Source organism: Canis lupus, chromosome 31 (genome assembly GCF_003254725.2).
Source record: "Canis lupus dingo isolate Sandy chromosome 31, ASM325472v2, whole genome shotgun sequence".
Taxonomy (NCBI): domain Eukaryota; kingdom Metazoa; phylum Chordata; class Mammalia; order Carnivora; family Canidae; genus Canis; species Canis lupus.
The window spans coordinates 35,805,104-35,818,382 of NC_064273.1; the positions used below are offsets into that span (position 1 = coordinate 35,805,104).

The following is a 13,279-nucleotide window of genomic DNA, read 5'->3' on the forward strand; positions in this document are numbered from 1 at the left end:
CTCTCTCCCCCGAGAAACACAATGTCCAGCCATGAGAGCCACTACAACAGGTGAAGCAGGCGACAGCTATGTTGGGGTGGGTCAATGGTCAATGTGCTCTGAAGCAGAACAGGAACATCTGGGGACAGCCAACAGCTTGCAGTGAGCTCTGCTCCTCCTTCCCTTTCTTCAGGTGCGAGGACGCCCCACATTGCAACTTAGTTATCACAAATACGTCCACCTAGAAAACGAGCCATAACTGATTGACAAACAGCATAGCTCATCTTGACTTGAATGCTCCTCGTTCTATTCATTTGGGGATCTCTGACATGCCGGACACAATTTAAATATGCACATACATGTGCTCATCTGCACATATGTGTATATACACGTGTGCACTTTTTTTTTCTCACTGGTTTTCAGAAACCATAACTGCTTTAGTGAATCTGCCCTTTAAAGAATGAGCACAGAGACCACTTAGGCCTACACTCAAAACAGCTCACTGTCTCCGTTAACAAGATCTGACTGTCTTCAGTAGCATGACTGCACTATTCCAGGAGATCTCTGGCCCAGGGAAATGACTTGATTGTTCACTAGTGAAATCTCTAGGAGGCCCCACCAATTCTTCAGTGACAAATATCATTAATTTATGCCCTGTGATTCTTCAAATCCCTGCCTCACACTCCTTGCCCAGCTGTTTCCACCAGTCCCGAATGTTGCAACAGGATCCACACCCAGTTCCGCTCAAACCATCCCCCCACCCTACCCTGAAGGCCCCACCTCAAGCTCCACTTCCAGGCCTGGGTGGGTCCTGCCCACCCTCCCCTCTCCCAGACATCACAGGGCCTTATCATCATGACTGATAAACTGGTCTTTGTCTGGGTGTGTTGGCGGTTATCTGGGGAGCCCGCACCTGACAATAAAGGACAATTTTATGTAAATGGAGAGTGATAAGTTACTCTCAGCAAAGTAATAAGGAAAATATAACTGGTCATGTTCCCAGTTGTAAAAGTCTTTCAGTCTTGAGTACAAAATGTCTGCTGTAAAACAGCAAATGATTCCACTATAAAGAAGGAAGAAAACAAAAATCTACTTCCTTCTTTACTGATTTAAAAAAGGGACTGTTGACGGTCCCTGGCCCCACCCCCCGTATCTCCCTGGCTGTGTGCCCTGGGAAGGGCTGGAGATCACTGTTCAGTGAGCTAAAGGGCTGAGTGTGAGTGAGAGTGCCCGCCAGGATGAGGACAAGGGCAAAGCGGTCCGGACCATGCCAGGTGGAACAGCCCAGACCTCAGGGACTCCTTACGTCAGAGAATTGGGGTTTGTACTCCACTTTGCCTCTAACTACTTTCAGAATCTCACAGGCAAATTGCTGAAATCCTCTGAGAATGAATTCCTCTATCCATAAAATAGGCATAATAACATATATCTGTATTGCAGGGGATTCAATTAGCCAATGAATGAAGAGAGACTTTGCAAACCGTGAAGAGCTGGGCAAGTAAAAGTTGCCACCTCTTCCAAGGAAGGGAGAATTCAGACAACTTTCAAGCAGTTTAGGTCTAGGACGGGCTGGACAGAGACATTCATACCTGGGATTGGCCTGTGTGGCTGTGCATGTCGTGTACAGACCAAATCCAAGGAGTGCCTTCCACATTTGTACTCAGATGTATGGCAGTTTTATTTTTTTTAAATTTATTTAATTATTCATGTTAGACACAGAGAGAGGCAGAGACACAGGCAGAGGGAGAAGCAGGCTCCATGCAGGAAGCCCAATGTGGGACTCGATCCCAGGACCCCGGGATCACACTGTATGGCAGTTTTAACATGGCAGGTTTCCAACAAGCCAGGAAATGTCTCATGGAAAAGACGATTTATTCCGATTCATATGAAAATTCCTCGTGAGCCCCTCATGAGGCTGCCTGTCCATGTGCTGTCGAAAGGTAGGAGAAACTAACCCTCTAGCACTACTCTCCTGCACGTGGTTTGTAAAGTTGAATCATGGTTTTGTATCTTAATTGTTCTCTGACTTAAATATATAATTAGAGGCCAGAAGTAGAGGCATCAATTACTTTAAAAATGTGCCCAGCCACTTTAGATTGATTTATAACAAACCTCTTAATTGGTTGTCACGGGCCAAACCTGCTATGACGTGTCTTAGTAGAATCAGAGTGCTAAGAGCGTTTGAACTAACAGTTTAAAATCAAGAAACTTCACATAAAAATGCAGCTTTCCAGCTCCTCTTTAAAACTTGGAAGACCTGGCTGCCAGCTTGCACGGCCCATAAGGAGCAGGGATGGCCTCCCAGGGGCTGGCCCTGCATGGAACATGCTTAGAACCGTCATGAGCTGTTCCAGAAGTTGCTGGGTCTGGTGGACGCCCGATGCCTCGTGGCCTGTCCCAGAGTCCCCATCTCCCTAGAGGGCTGAGGTCAGAAGCTACTACTGAGTAGGAATCATCCTTGCCTTCTCTGCTCTCTCTCTCCTAGCCTCTTAAATTCCTCAGCTTAGAGAAACGACAGAGGAGGCCCCCCCGCTCCCACATGCCTCCTTCTGCTCTGTGGGGTGGCCGCACACATTTACTGGGCACCTGCGTTGTGCCAGGCCCTGTGCTGGGGGCACAGAGGGAGCCCACTGTGAGTCATCGTGCAGTTTTCATCCCATCAGAGAAGGTAGAAACTTATAAATAATAAACACGTGGAATCAGAGGGTGCTAAGTGCTAAAAAGAAAAATAAAACTCACTGCAAGGGGACAGAGTGATGATAGGAGAGGGTTCCCGTCCAACCTGTAAGGTAGGAGAGGTAACAGGTGCATCTGCCAGAGAAAAAGCTTTCCAGGCAGAGGTCCCTCCCTGCAGGAGTTCACATGGGGCCCAGAGGAACAGCCCAAGAGACAAGAACCATAAAGAGTAAGAGATAGGGAGTAGGGCCGATGATGCAAGGCCTCCGAGCAACAAAAAGAATTTTGGGTTGTATTCCGAGGTGGGTGGTGGCAGAGAAATCACACGACCTGGCTTGTGTCCGGGAGGCATGATAAGACTGTGCTCTCGGCCACGATAAGACTGAATTGCTGGGGCCCCGTGCGGGTGAGGAGGGTCCTTGGAAAGGGGGCGTCCAGTGGTGCTCTGGGTGTCACGGTCCCTGGGGGATGGGTGGGGGAGCAGATAAGATTCACATTAGCCGAAAGAATGTGGGCCTTGCGGTGAGAAGTCAGGGAGGCCCCCAGGGGCTTTGGTCTGAACGGCTAGAGCAATCGGGTGCCCTTGACTGGGATGGGGAAGGCAGATTTGGGGGATGAAACCAAGAACGCGGCCGTGGGCGTACTGAGTCTGAGACGCTGCTGTGGGCTGAATAGTCCCACACCACCCCTCCCATAGGGTGAAGCCCTAACCCCAGAGCCCCAGGGTGACCGTACTTGGAGATGGGGCCTTCAAAAGGGTGGTTCAGTTAAAATGAGGCCCTTAGGGTGGCTCTGATCCGTTGGACTCATGTCCTTATAAGAAGAGGAATTTGGACATATGGAGGGATGACCGGGCGAGGGCACGGCGAGAAGACCACCACCCAAAGGCCAAGCAGAGGGGCCTCAGGAGAAACCAACCCTGACGACACCTTGATCTTGGACTTTTGTCCTTCAGAACTCTGAGGAAGAAAATTGCTTCAGCTGCCGGGCCCGTGGTATGTAGTGACAGCAGCCCTGGGCAGTGAGCAGAGATGGCCATCAGCCCTCTGGGCGGAGATGGTCAGGACGCAGTCGGAGCCGGGGGAGTGGACACGGCGCGGTTGGGGGTCAGCAGGGGGATGCTGCTGAAAGCCAGGGGCTTGGGGAGACAGAGCCCCAGGGGGCACCTGCCAGGGGGTCAGAGGGAGCCCACAGAAGGAGGATGAGAAGGTGCAGCCCGTCATCAGGCAGGAAGGGGGCCACCCAGCCAGGGGAGCGTCTGGGAGGCTGCGTGACAAGAGTTCAAGGAGAAGGAAGCAGGTGCCTGTGATGTGTGGGAGGACCAGGCTGCACCTGTCTCGATCCGGGGAGCATGGTGAGGGGGATTCTAGAGTGACAAAAACCTGGTTGTTGTAGAATTAGGAGAGCATGAGAGAAGGAAGTGACACCTCATGCCCTTCTCCTTCTTTTTTTTTTTTTTTTAAAGATTTTTATTTATTTATTCATGAGAGACAGAGAGAGAGAGAGAGAGGCAGAGACACAGGCAGAGGGAGAAGCAGGCTCTCTGCAGGGGACTCGATCCCAGGACCCTGGGATCACGCCCTGAGCCAAGGGCAGACGCTCAACCATTGAGGGACCCAGGCGTCCTCCTTCTGAGGCACAATCTTACAGCCAGTCCAATAATAGAGGATTTCCCTCTGTGTTGTTTATAGAAGGAGCACCCGTGTAGAGAACGGGCATTCCTACTGGCCCCCCAGGCCGCACACGGCCCTGTCTCTGTGCCGGCAGGGGGATTGCAGTGCAGAATTTGGTCCTTCTGGAAAGGACCATCATCTGCCAAGGTGAACTGCTCTGCTTTCCCCTCCACAGGACTCAGAGCTTCCCCCCACTTCTCCGTCCTTGGTTTCTGGGAAGCTCAGAAGCACATTTATTGTGTCCACCTCTATGGTCAGCTGCTTTTTCTTCTTCTTTGTCCTCCTGTCCTGTTTCTTTATGTTGCTCACCTTATTGTTTAGTTTTTCTTTCTTTCCATTCTATACTTGTATCCAACTCTTGAGACCAGCCGTGTATAAATCAGTCTCTGCAAACACATTCCCTGTTGGGTCCCTTCCAGCTCTTTCAGGCCAGGTACCCTCATCGTGTAGCCTCTTAAGGATTTATTTAAACTTTGGATTTATTTTTTTTTAATTTGGAATAAAATAGACATAAAACAGACATAACACATAAAACATGGATTTATTTTTTTAATTTTTTAAATTTATTTTTAAGACGTGTCTCGTCATCATGACATCGACGTTTAATTCTCGAATTTTCCAACCGAATGAATCTCCCCATTTCAATATAAAAATTTAGAGTGAGATGCCTCGCAGTTGCTTAGAAAGGAAGCCACGAACCCAGAGCACAGCTAGAGGTAAGGGGTGGCTGCCGTGAGGAAGCACATCTACCCTCAATGTTTTGCTGAAAAAGATGTGAAGCCGTCACCAGCATCGCCTACAGAATGTTGTCCCCATGGGCCCTGCAGGGCCAGGAGGAGGGCCTGCCCCGCCAAAGGGAACTTCCTCTCCCTCGAAGCAAATTGTCTTCCTCCTTTCATTTTACAGCCTTTTAAAAGGCTGCTGTCTAGAATATTCTGCTAAGGCTTTAGGCTTTTGGACTAAAAGAACCAGAAAGACCCACTTCTGGCCACTTCCCTCCTTGGGCTCCAGAGAAACAAAGTCCAGTGCTGGCTTGGTCCAGACCAAGAGGAAAGAGAGAGGGTAAGGAAAGCAGATGAATTAATACCTGAAACTGTCCAGCCACACATGAAACCATCAATGATACCACAACTGCGTAGGACGAGGTGGCTTCAGGTGTAACAGTGAGATTAGCAAAAACAACAGGATTTCTTTTTTTGTTTGAAGATGTTATTTATTTATTCATGAGAGACATAGGCAGAAGGAGAAGCAGGCTCCCTGTGAGGAGCACGATGTGGGACTCGATCCAGGATCCTGGGATCACACCCTGAGCCAGAGACAGACTCTCAACCACTGAGCCACCCAGGTGACCCACAACAGGATTTTTTAAAAGCACTTTTTGTCCTGCATGGAGAAGTGACCCAAAGGCTCAAAAATAATGGGTCGGTTGCTTCCTGATGGTAAAACAACTGTGCAAGTCAGGTCACAGGGGGTCAGGTGGCAGGCAGCCAGCTCCGCACCAGCGGGACCTCACCTTCATTCCATCCAATGTGAATCCAGCTAAAACAAGCAAACAAACAAAACAGAAGAGGGTTGATCAGACATGGAAGATGGGGAAAGTGCCGCCACGGAGGTCATCTGTATGGATATATGAGTGTGTGATGTCTCCAGTAATTCTCGGGGGTCATTCTATGTAAGAATCACCTCAAAAGCTTGATAGAAAATGCAAATTTATGAGCCTTGCCTCCAAGAGCCTTCTATGGTGGTTTCAGGGGTGAGGCTGACGCTGGTGGTCCGGGACACACTCTGTCCACCCCCTCCCAGCCGCCTCCAGGCTTCGGGGACAGGAGGCTGCCTCGAGCAGGGTTTTAGACCTTGTCAGATGGATGGGGTTTCACCTGGAAGGGTGAGGGCCAGCCTTGCACTGTGACTTTCCCGGGGGGCTCTCCTCCGGTCCTCACTGGTGACCACCTGGACCTCCATGCCCTCAGAGATCACTCTCTTGCTGGCTTCCTTATGCTGATTTAAAATTTAAAATCATCGGAAAAGAAATGGCATATTTAAGGGGGCACATTTGCAGCTTGGCTTTTACACCGGCACAGGGGTGATGGTGGGTTTAAACCTAAAAGTTAAATTAAATCACGAAGCAATGTTTTGACAAAGCTCCCCACCTCGTCGCCAGCCTGCTGTCCCTGAGATGCCCTCCCTGCGTGGAGATGAAGAGAGGACCGGATTTACATTCTGTCCCATTGGTAAGTAGCCAGAGTGACCGCATCCACCGCTGATCCTCAGTGTCGTATTTCACAAGTCATACTAAAAGCCAACTGGACTCTCCTTTTAAAAGACACATGTGAGCATTGGGAAGCATTGAGTGGAGAACCCACCTGAGAAGCCTCACCTGAGCCAGGTGCCCGGATGGCGTGTCAGGGGGGAGTGGTGGCAGACTTAGGGGGCTGCTGGGTGCTGGGCGGAGGAGAGCATTTGGAGGAGGCTTTAGGAGGGGTTGGGAGCAGACTCCATTATGGAGTCTCGTTGGGGAGGCAGAGGGTCATAAATAAATAATACAGATGATAATACATAGATATATAGATATATATATATATAATCTATAATATAGATTATAAAATAATAAAATTTTAATTTGTGAATGGATGGAGCTGGCTGGAACAGTGTGAGACAGACGAGAAGCAACCTGAGCAAAGTGAATGACCTCCCAGGGTGATTTTAGTCTTCAGAAAAGCAGTTCCTTACCTGAGAGACACCTTTGCTGGAGCTAAAATCTCCATGAGGCCGCACACCATGGCCCCTCGGCCACGTCCTGATCCCAATAATTAACTCTTGCTTGGGATGAGCAGGCGCTCCCTGGAGAGGGGCTAGCTGAGCAGTGTGTTCTGATCAAGCTGGTTGAAGCCAGACAACTGGTTTTAAACCCTGGCACCGTCATCCTTGAAATGTAATCATGAGAAGTAGATGACATTCTCCAAGGCGGGCCCAGTGCTCCCCGTTACTGAGACGATCAAGGGACACGAGGTGTAGAAAGGCACTTGCCGGCCTCTCATGCGCCCAGCCTGTCGTTACCACACCTGGACGGCATCTGACACCTGTTAGAACGCCCTCACAGGTGTTCTCCAGGGACCAGCCACCGAGAAGATAGAGCGGGAAGGGAAGAGTCTTTCTACCTCTACAGAATAACGGTGATGACGGCCCGACACGGAGCCACGGGCGGGAGCCAGCGGATGGCCCGCCCAGCGAAGCAAAACATCCAGGTCCTGGTCTTGAGAAAGGAGCCTGTGGCCCAATTCTCAGAACCTGGGCATTTTTGTCTGGTTGTTGATGAACTTTAAACCCATAATCTCACCGTGGCCTTGGTGCTGTCGACATGAAGCTTGACACGTACTCAAAGGTAGCTTGACTTCTAGGTATAAAACGTCTTCCCTCCTCCCGAAATCCAGCGAAGAGGTGGTAAAAGGGGAGCCACGTACATTCTTATTTTTACAAACTCTAGACGAATGTAATTTCCGGTTTATCAAGGAGGAGTTTGGGAGGATAAAATAATTTCCCGGTGCCATGTTGGTTCTTATTCAGGAGAACCCAAACAGGAGAAAGACTTGAGAAAGGAGAGTATATGGTCAATATTTCTAGAATATAATCTGTGATGCAAGTCATATTAAATCAGTACTACTTATTGCACTGATTACATTCCCATTAAAAATAATAAAATTTTGGGATGCCTGGGTGGCTCGGCGGTTGGGCGTCTGCCTTCCGGCCTAGGTGTGATGCTGGAGTCCTGGGGATCGAGTCCCACATCAGGATCCCTGTATGGAGCCTGCTTCTCCCTCTGCCTATGTCTCTGTTTCTCTCTCTGTGTGTCTCTCATGAATAAATAAATAAAATCTTTTAAAATAATAATAATAATAATTTTGTGTATTTATTCACAAATTAAAATTTTATTATTTTTAATGGGAATGTAATCAGTACAATAATGCTATAGATGAAATATTTGTGTCCCCCCCGAAAAGATTTTCATGGTGAAATCCTAACCCCCAATATATTAGGAGGTGGGGCTTCTGGTAGACCCGTAGGTCATGAGGATGAAGCCCCATGAATAGGGTCAGTGCCCTCATGGAGGGGGCCCCTGCAGAGCTCCCTGGCCTCTGGCTCCGTGTGAGGACACAAGGAGAACACAGTTGGCAATGACCCGGGAAGAGGTGACCTCACAGAATGTGCAGGCACCTTGATCTCAGTCTTTCCGGCATCTAGAACTGTGAGCAATGTTTGTTGTTTGAGCCACCCAGGCTGTGGTATTTTTGTTGTAGCTACCCGAATGGACTAAGGCACTAGGTTTAATCTTTTTTTTTTTTTTTTTTTTAAGTTTTAAGAGGGTTTACCATGTGCTGGGTCCTTTGATGGCATTTGCTAAAAATGATCTCCTTAGATTCTGGGCATGATACTGGAAGTCGGGGGCCATTAGCCTACCCTACAGAAGCGACACAGAGTTTGAGCGTGTCCTTCAGAGTTGCACGGTGGTCAGGGGCTGGGCCACCATTCAGGAGATGGGACAGACCGGAGTCCACATCTACTGCATGTCCTCCAGCTGAGTAGTTGGGCTGGGCATCATATGGTACCACCATCAAGGTGAGCGAGATGCAGAGTTGGGGATCCAGGCTGGACCAGCACCCCTGCACCCAGAGTGGGTGACAGCAGAGTCATGCCCAAGCCTGAGCCCACAGACTGTGTTCCCACCCTCCCCAACTCCCAGATAGCCTCGCCCGGGAAGTTGGGTTTCTCACATTTCCAAGTTTACTTCTCGGCCACAAGAGCAGAGCTGGCTGGGGTGTTAGAAGAGGCGCAGGGTCACGGGTCCTACCTGGGAGTTGGGTGGGAGGCCGGGAGATGGGATGGAGAGCAAGGAGAATGGTAGAAATGGGAATCAGTGAGGAGAAGAGGCTGCATGAGCCCTGACCCTTCCTTGGCCGGGACGTGCAGCCAGGGTGCCCGGGGTGAGGGGCCCAGAGCCCCCCAGGACCGGTTCCACCAGTGGGAATCTGGGTGGTGTGTGTTTACTTGCTTAGTGATTCAGCTTCTTTTCTTACCTTCTTTTCTCACTACTAGCTTGAGGAAACTTCTCCTCTTCCCACTGGGCAGCCTGCAACCACCCAGGGCCTGGCCTGGTTTTTCCAGTTGGACCAGAAACGCCTGCTGAGGTACATTAACCCCTGGGGCTCATGAGCATCCTCCTTTGGGCCTGAAGGAGAGGATATTTCCTTGCACGCATCTTGGCTGCCCCTGCAAATGTCAGCCTCTGACCCTCACTGGGTATGTTCATATTCACTGGCCGTGCATCCAGGCAAGGACTGGAGTGTCTAAGTCTGGATTCCAGGCCCCTAGGTTTGAGCGCACATTGCCAATGGCTGAGCCTCTGTTTTGGTCGGTGTTTATTTCCGTCGAGCAGGGACTTGTGACCTGCCAGTCCTGCCTCACTGCCCCAGCTGTCCCAGGACATGATGGATCAGAAGGCAATTTTAAAAAGAGAAGAAAGTGCTAAACCAATGCACAGAACCAAACATAAAATTCCAACCATGGTCGGAAGGACCCAGTAACTGGGCGCAGATGGGACTGGATTTTTTTAGGTATTGGCACATTCTAGTTCTTCCCTGAAGCAACGGCCTATTTACACAAGGCCTGAGCATCTTATGCTTCTGGAAGAGGGCGGTGCATATTTGCAAGAAGCTCTACTAGAGCCGGGCCCGTATCGTACGGGGGCTGAAGTTTATCCATTGTGGGAGGACCCTCTTTAAGAAGTAAGCCACAAAATTATAAAATATGACACAAAATTATAAATACGACAGCAGCCCAGGAGCAGGTATCTATTTAAAATGAGAAAAGAACCCGCAATGAATTATAAATGCTCAAAAACCAGCAGTACTGCAACATCAAACGACCGAAGAATCTTAATTCTGTAATATTTGAACTACATTTTCAGGGTGCGTATGCTTTGCTCACTTCTTATGACAATTTATAAACAGCATTTCTAAGGAGGGGATGGATGGACCCTCTGCCGTTCCCCATCCTGGAAGCTTCTGTCTCCAGCCCTCTGGAACCCACAAACGTGGGGCGCTGGGCAGCATCGGAGAACCCGAACCAGCGCTGCGGGTGGTCGGAGCGTCCCTGGAAGCCGTTCCCACCCTTCACAGTTAACCACAAATGACCTACACATGACGGCAGACAACATCAAAATGACTCATCCCAACCGAAATGTACCCCCAACTCAGCTTCCCCTCAGCACGCGTCCAAATGTGCCCGCGGCGGCTGTAGCATCCACAAGAGCCCTGGGATAAAGCCAACGTGTGGGCAGAAAGAAGCTGTGGTCCTCAGGATTGCAGTGAAAATATTTCACCTTTGCAATGTTGGCAAAATGCTGTGACCGCACGGTCGCCGTCCCAGGGCTGCCAGGTGAGCCCCGTTCTGCACTCCATCGCGAGGCTCCAGGACAAAGCCTGGCCTCCTGCAGGGGAGAATTTTACTAAGTTTTAAACATAATATTGAAATGTTTAAGATTGTTCGCAAGTTTATAAGTCTAGGTTGTTAAAATGGAATAAATGCTCCAAAGGGTTTTGCTTGTCAGGTGCCTAGCCACCACCGACCTTCTGGTGTCTCTTTCTACAGGTGACAGGACTGAGCCCAGACCCCATCCTGCGGGTGCCCTCTGTGATGACCAGCCTCTGCGCCCTGATTTTTCTGCAGCCTCACTTGGTTAGTTTAGAAGAAAAGCACTCGTGGCCCATTCTCTTTCCCTAATTACTAGCTAGAAGGAGCGGCGCACTGAGGCCATTGGGCCTGGTGTTGGGGGGATCAACGTAGGTGGGAAGGAGACTGAGTGTCTGCCGGGAGGTGACTCATTCAGGCTTGGATAGTTCCATCTGCAGCACAGATTCCAGGGAGGCCCAAATGGAGATGGCATTGAGGGAGGGAAACGAAGGCTTGAGTCTGGAGCTGCAGAGAGAGACCCGGGGGAAGGTGGAAACGTGGCCATCATTTGAGCTCAGAAGCAGAGAGAGCCAATAAAGCCTGAGGTTGGGCCCGGTCGCTGAGCCTCAAGCTGGTAGCGACAGCTCAGGGGACGGAGCCCTGGGGACAGCAGAGGGTGTGGAATGGGGCAGGGTGGGGCCCTGCGCTGACTTGTGCGCCACCCCCCAAGCTCATCCACGGAAGGCCTGGGCCCTGGAACCTCGGCGGGTGACTGTGTTTGGAGACCCAGCTCCTTGAAGGAAGTGCTCAGTTCAAATGAGAGGGTTAGAGTGGCTCTTGCCCGAGCCCACTGGTGCCAGAGGGAGAGGAAATGCAGAGACGCCAGGGAGTGCGTGTCCAGAGGACGACCACGTGAGGGTACGGGAGAAGGCAGCCGTCTGCAGGCCTCGGAGAGATGCCACGGGAGACGCCAGCCCTGTCCACACCTGGCTCTCGGGCCTCCAGCGTCTGGACTGTAAGAGGATGGTTCCTCAGGCTATAGGATTGCTTCAGCAGCCCCAGGGGACTCCTACAGACATCCAAGAGAAACTGTGCCCCGGGAGGTGGGGGACAATCAGTCATGAGGCTGTTGGGGGCCACATCAGGTGAGGACTGACCGTGACCTCCCAGGTTGCATTCTGAATTTTTGTCTGATAATAAATGGGCAGCTAAATCTTTGAAATAGTTTGAATGTTGCAGAAATATATATGTACATACATGAGAAGAAACTCGAAGCTGCTACGCTGTCTCGTGCCTTGAAACATTTTCATTGTCTCGAACACACAGTAATAACAAGAAGTGTGTAAAAGGAGACGCCTGGGTGGCTCAGTCGGTTAAGCGTCCGATTCTTGGTTTCAGCTCACGTCATGGTCTTCGCGTCGTGAGATCGAGACTCGTGCCAGGCTCCGTGCTCAGCTCGGGGTCTGCTCAAGATCCTCTCGCTCTCCCCCTCCCCCTGCTCTCTCTCTCTCTCTCTATTTCTCAATCAATCAAAACAATTTAGAAAGGAAGTATGTAAAGAGAAGACAGATGCAGGGTAAAAACTAGATCCACACCTTTTTCGGGGGCCGACATGGAGCAACAGTGCTCTGGGTGGGCTCCCGGGATGGGGGGAGGACGGACACCCGGGGCATTGGGAGAGATGAGGAGCTGGGATCAGACTGGGGCGAAGCACAGGCTGGGACAGATCTGTACCGACCTCTCCTGGGGGGCTCTTACAAAGCGGGAGGTATGTGGACAAGGGAGCTGCAGCAGGAAACGGGAGAAGGCCCGCTGTCGCACCCAGCTTCCCCAGTGAGGGCGGGAAGGGGCCCCGGATGCCCAGGTTAGAGCTGACTCTGGACAGGGAGCTGCAGGGCTCCAGGGCACCGGGTGGGCGAGCTCTCCTAGAAGGGGCTGCACACAGGAACCTCGTTATAAACTCGAATGCTGGGAGACACACAGGAAAACTCATCTTTATATTGCAAAATTCTCTCTGGGCAAATTCATTTTACAGAAGAACTGATAATGGCTTTTTTTTTTTTTAAAGATTTTATTTATTTATTCATGAGAAACACAGAGAGAGGCAGAGATACAGGCAGAGGGAGAAGCAGGCTCCCTGCAGAGAACCCGATGCGGGACTCGATCCCCAGACCGCGGGATCACGCCCTGAGCCAAAGTCTGATGCTCAACCACCCGGGCATCCCTGACAAAGGCTTTATATAGGGTACATAAGTCTACTCACAGCCATACCTGGCAGAGGAGCTTCTATTTTTCGATTTAGATATTGTGATGTCCTGGAGGATATTTTTGTGTATAGGAAAGATTATTTGCAACAATCTCATGTTTGCTTTATCCACAGCTGTCTATTATATTTTTATTTTTTAAAGGTTTTATTTATTTGAGAGAGACAGACAGACAGACATAGCGACCGCGAGAGCACAAGCAGGGAGGAGAGGGATAAGCAGGCTCCCCACTGAGCAGGG

The 13,279-nt window shown here is 50.4% G+C and overlaps 1 long non-coding RNA gene across 1 annotated transcript; it reads left to right on the forward strand.

Annotated features, from left to right (window-relative positions):
* Positions 1-1,188: 1,188 nt before the first annotated feature.
* LOC118353024 (uncharacterized) lies at positions 1,189-11,997 on the forward strand. Its single transcript, XR_004811124.1, has 3 exons — positions 1,189-1,299; positions 9,420-10,760; positions 10,974-11,997. It is a non-coding gene; the product is annotated as an uncharacterized LOC118353024 (long non-coding RNA).
* Positions 11,998-13,279: the final 1,282 nt, after the last annotated feature.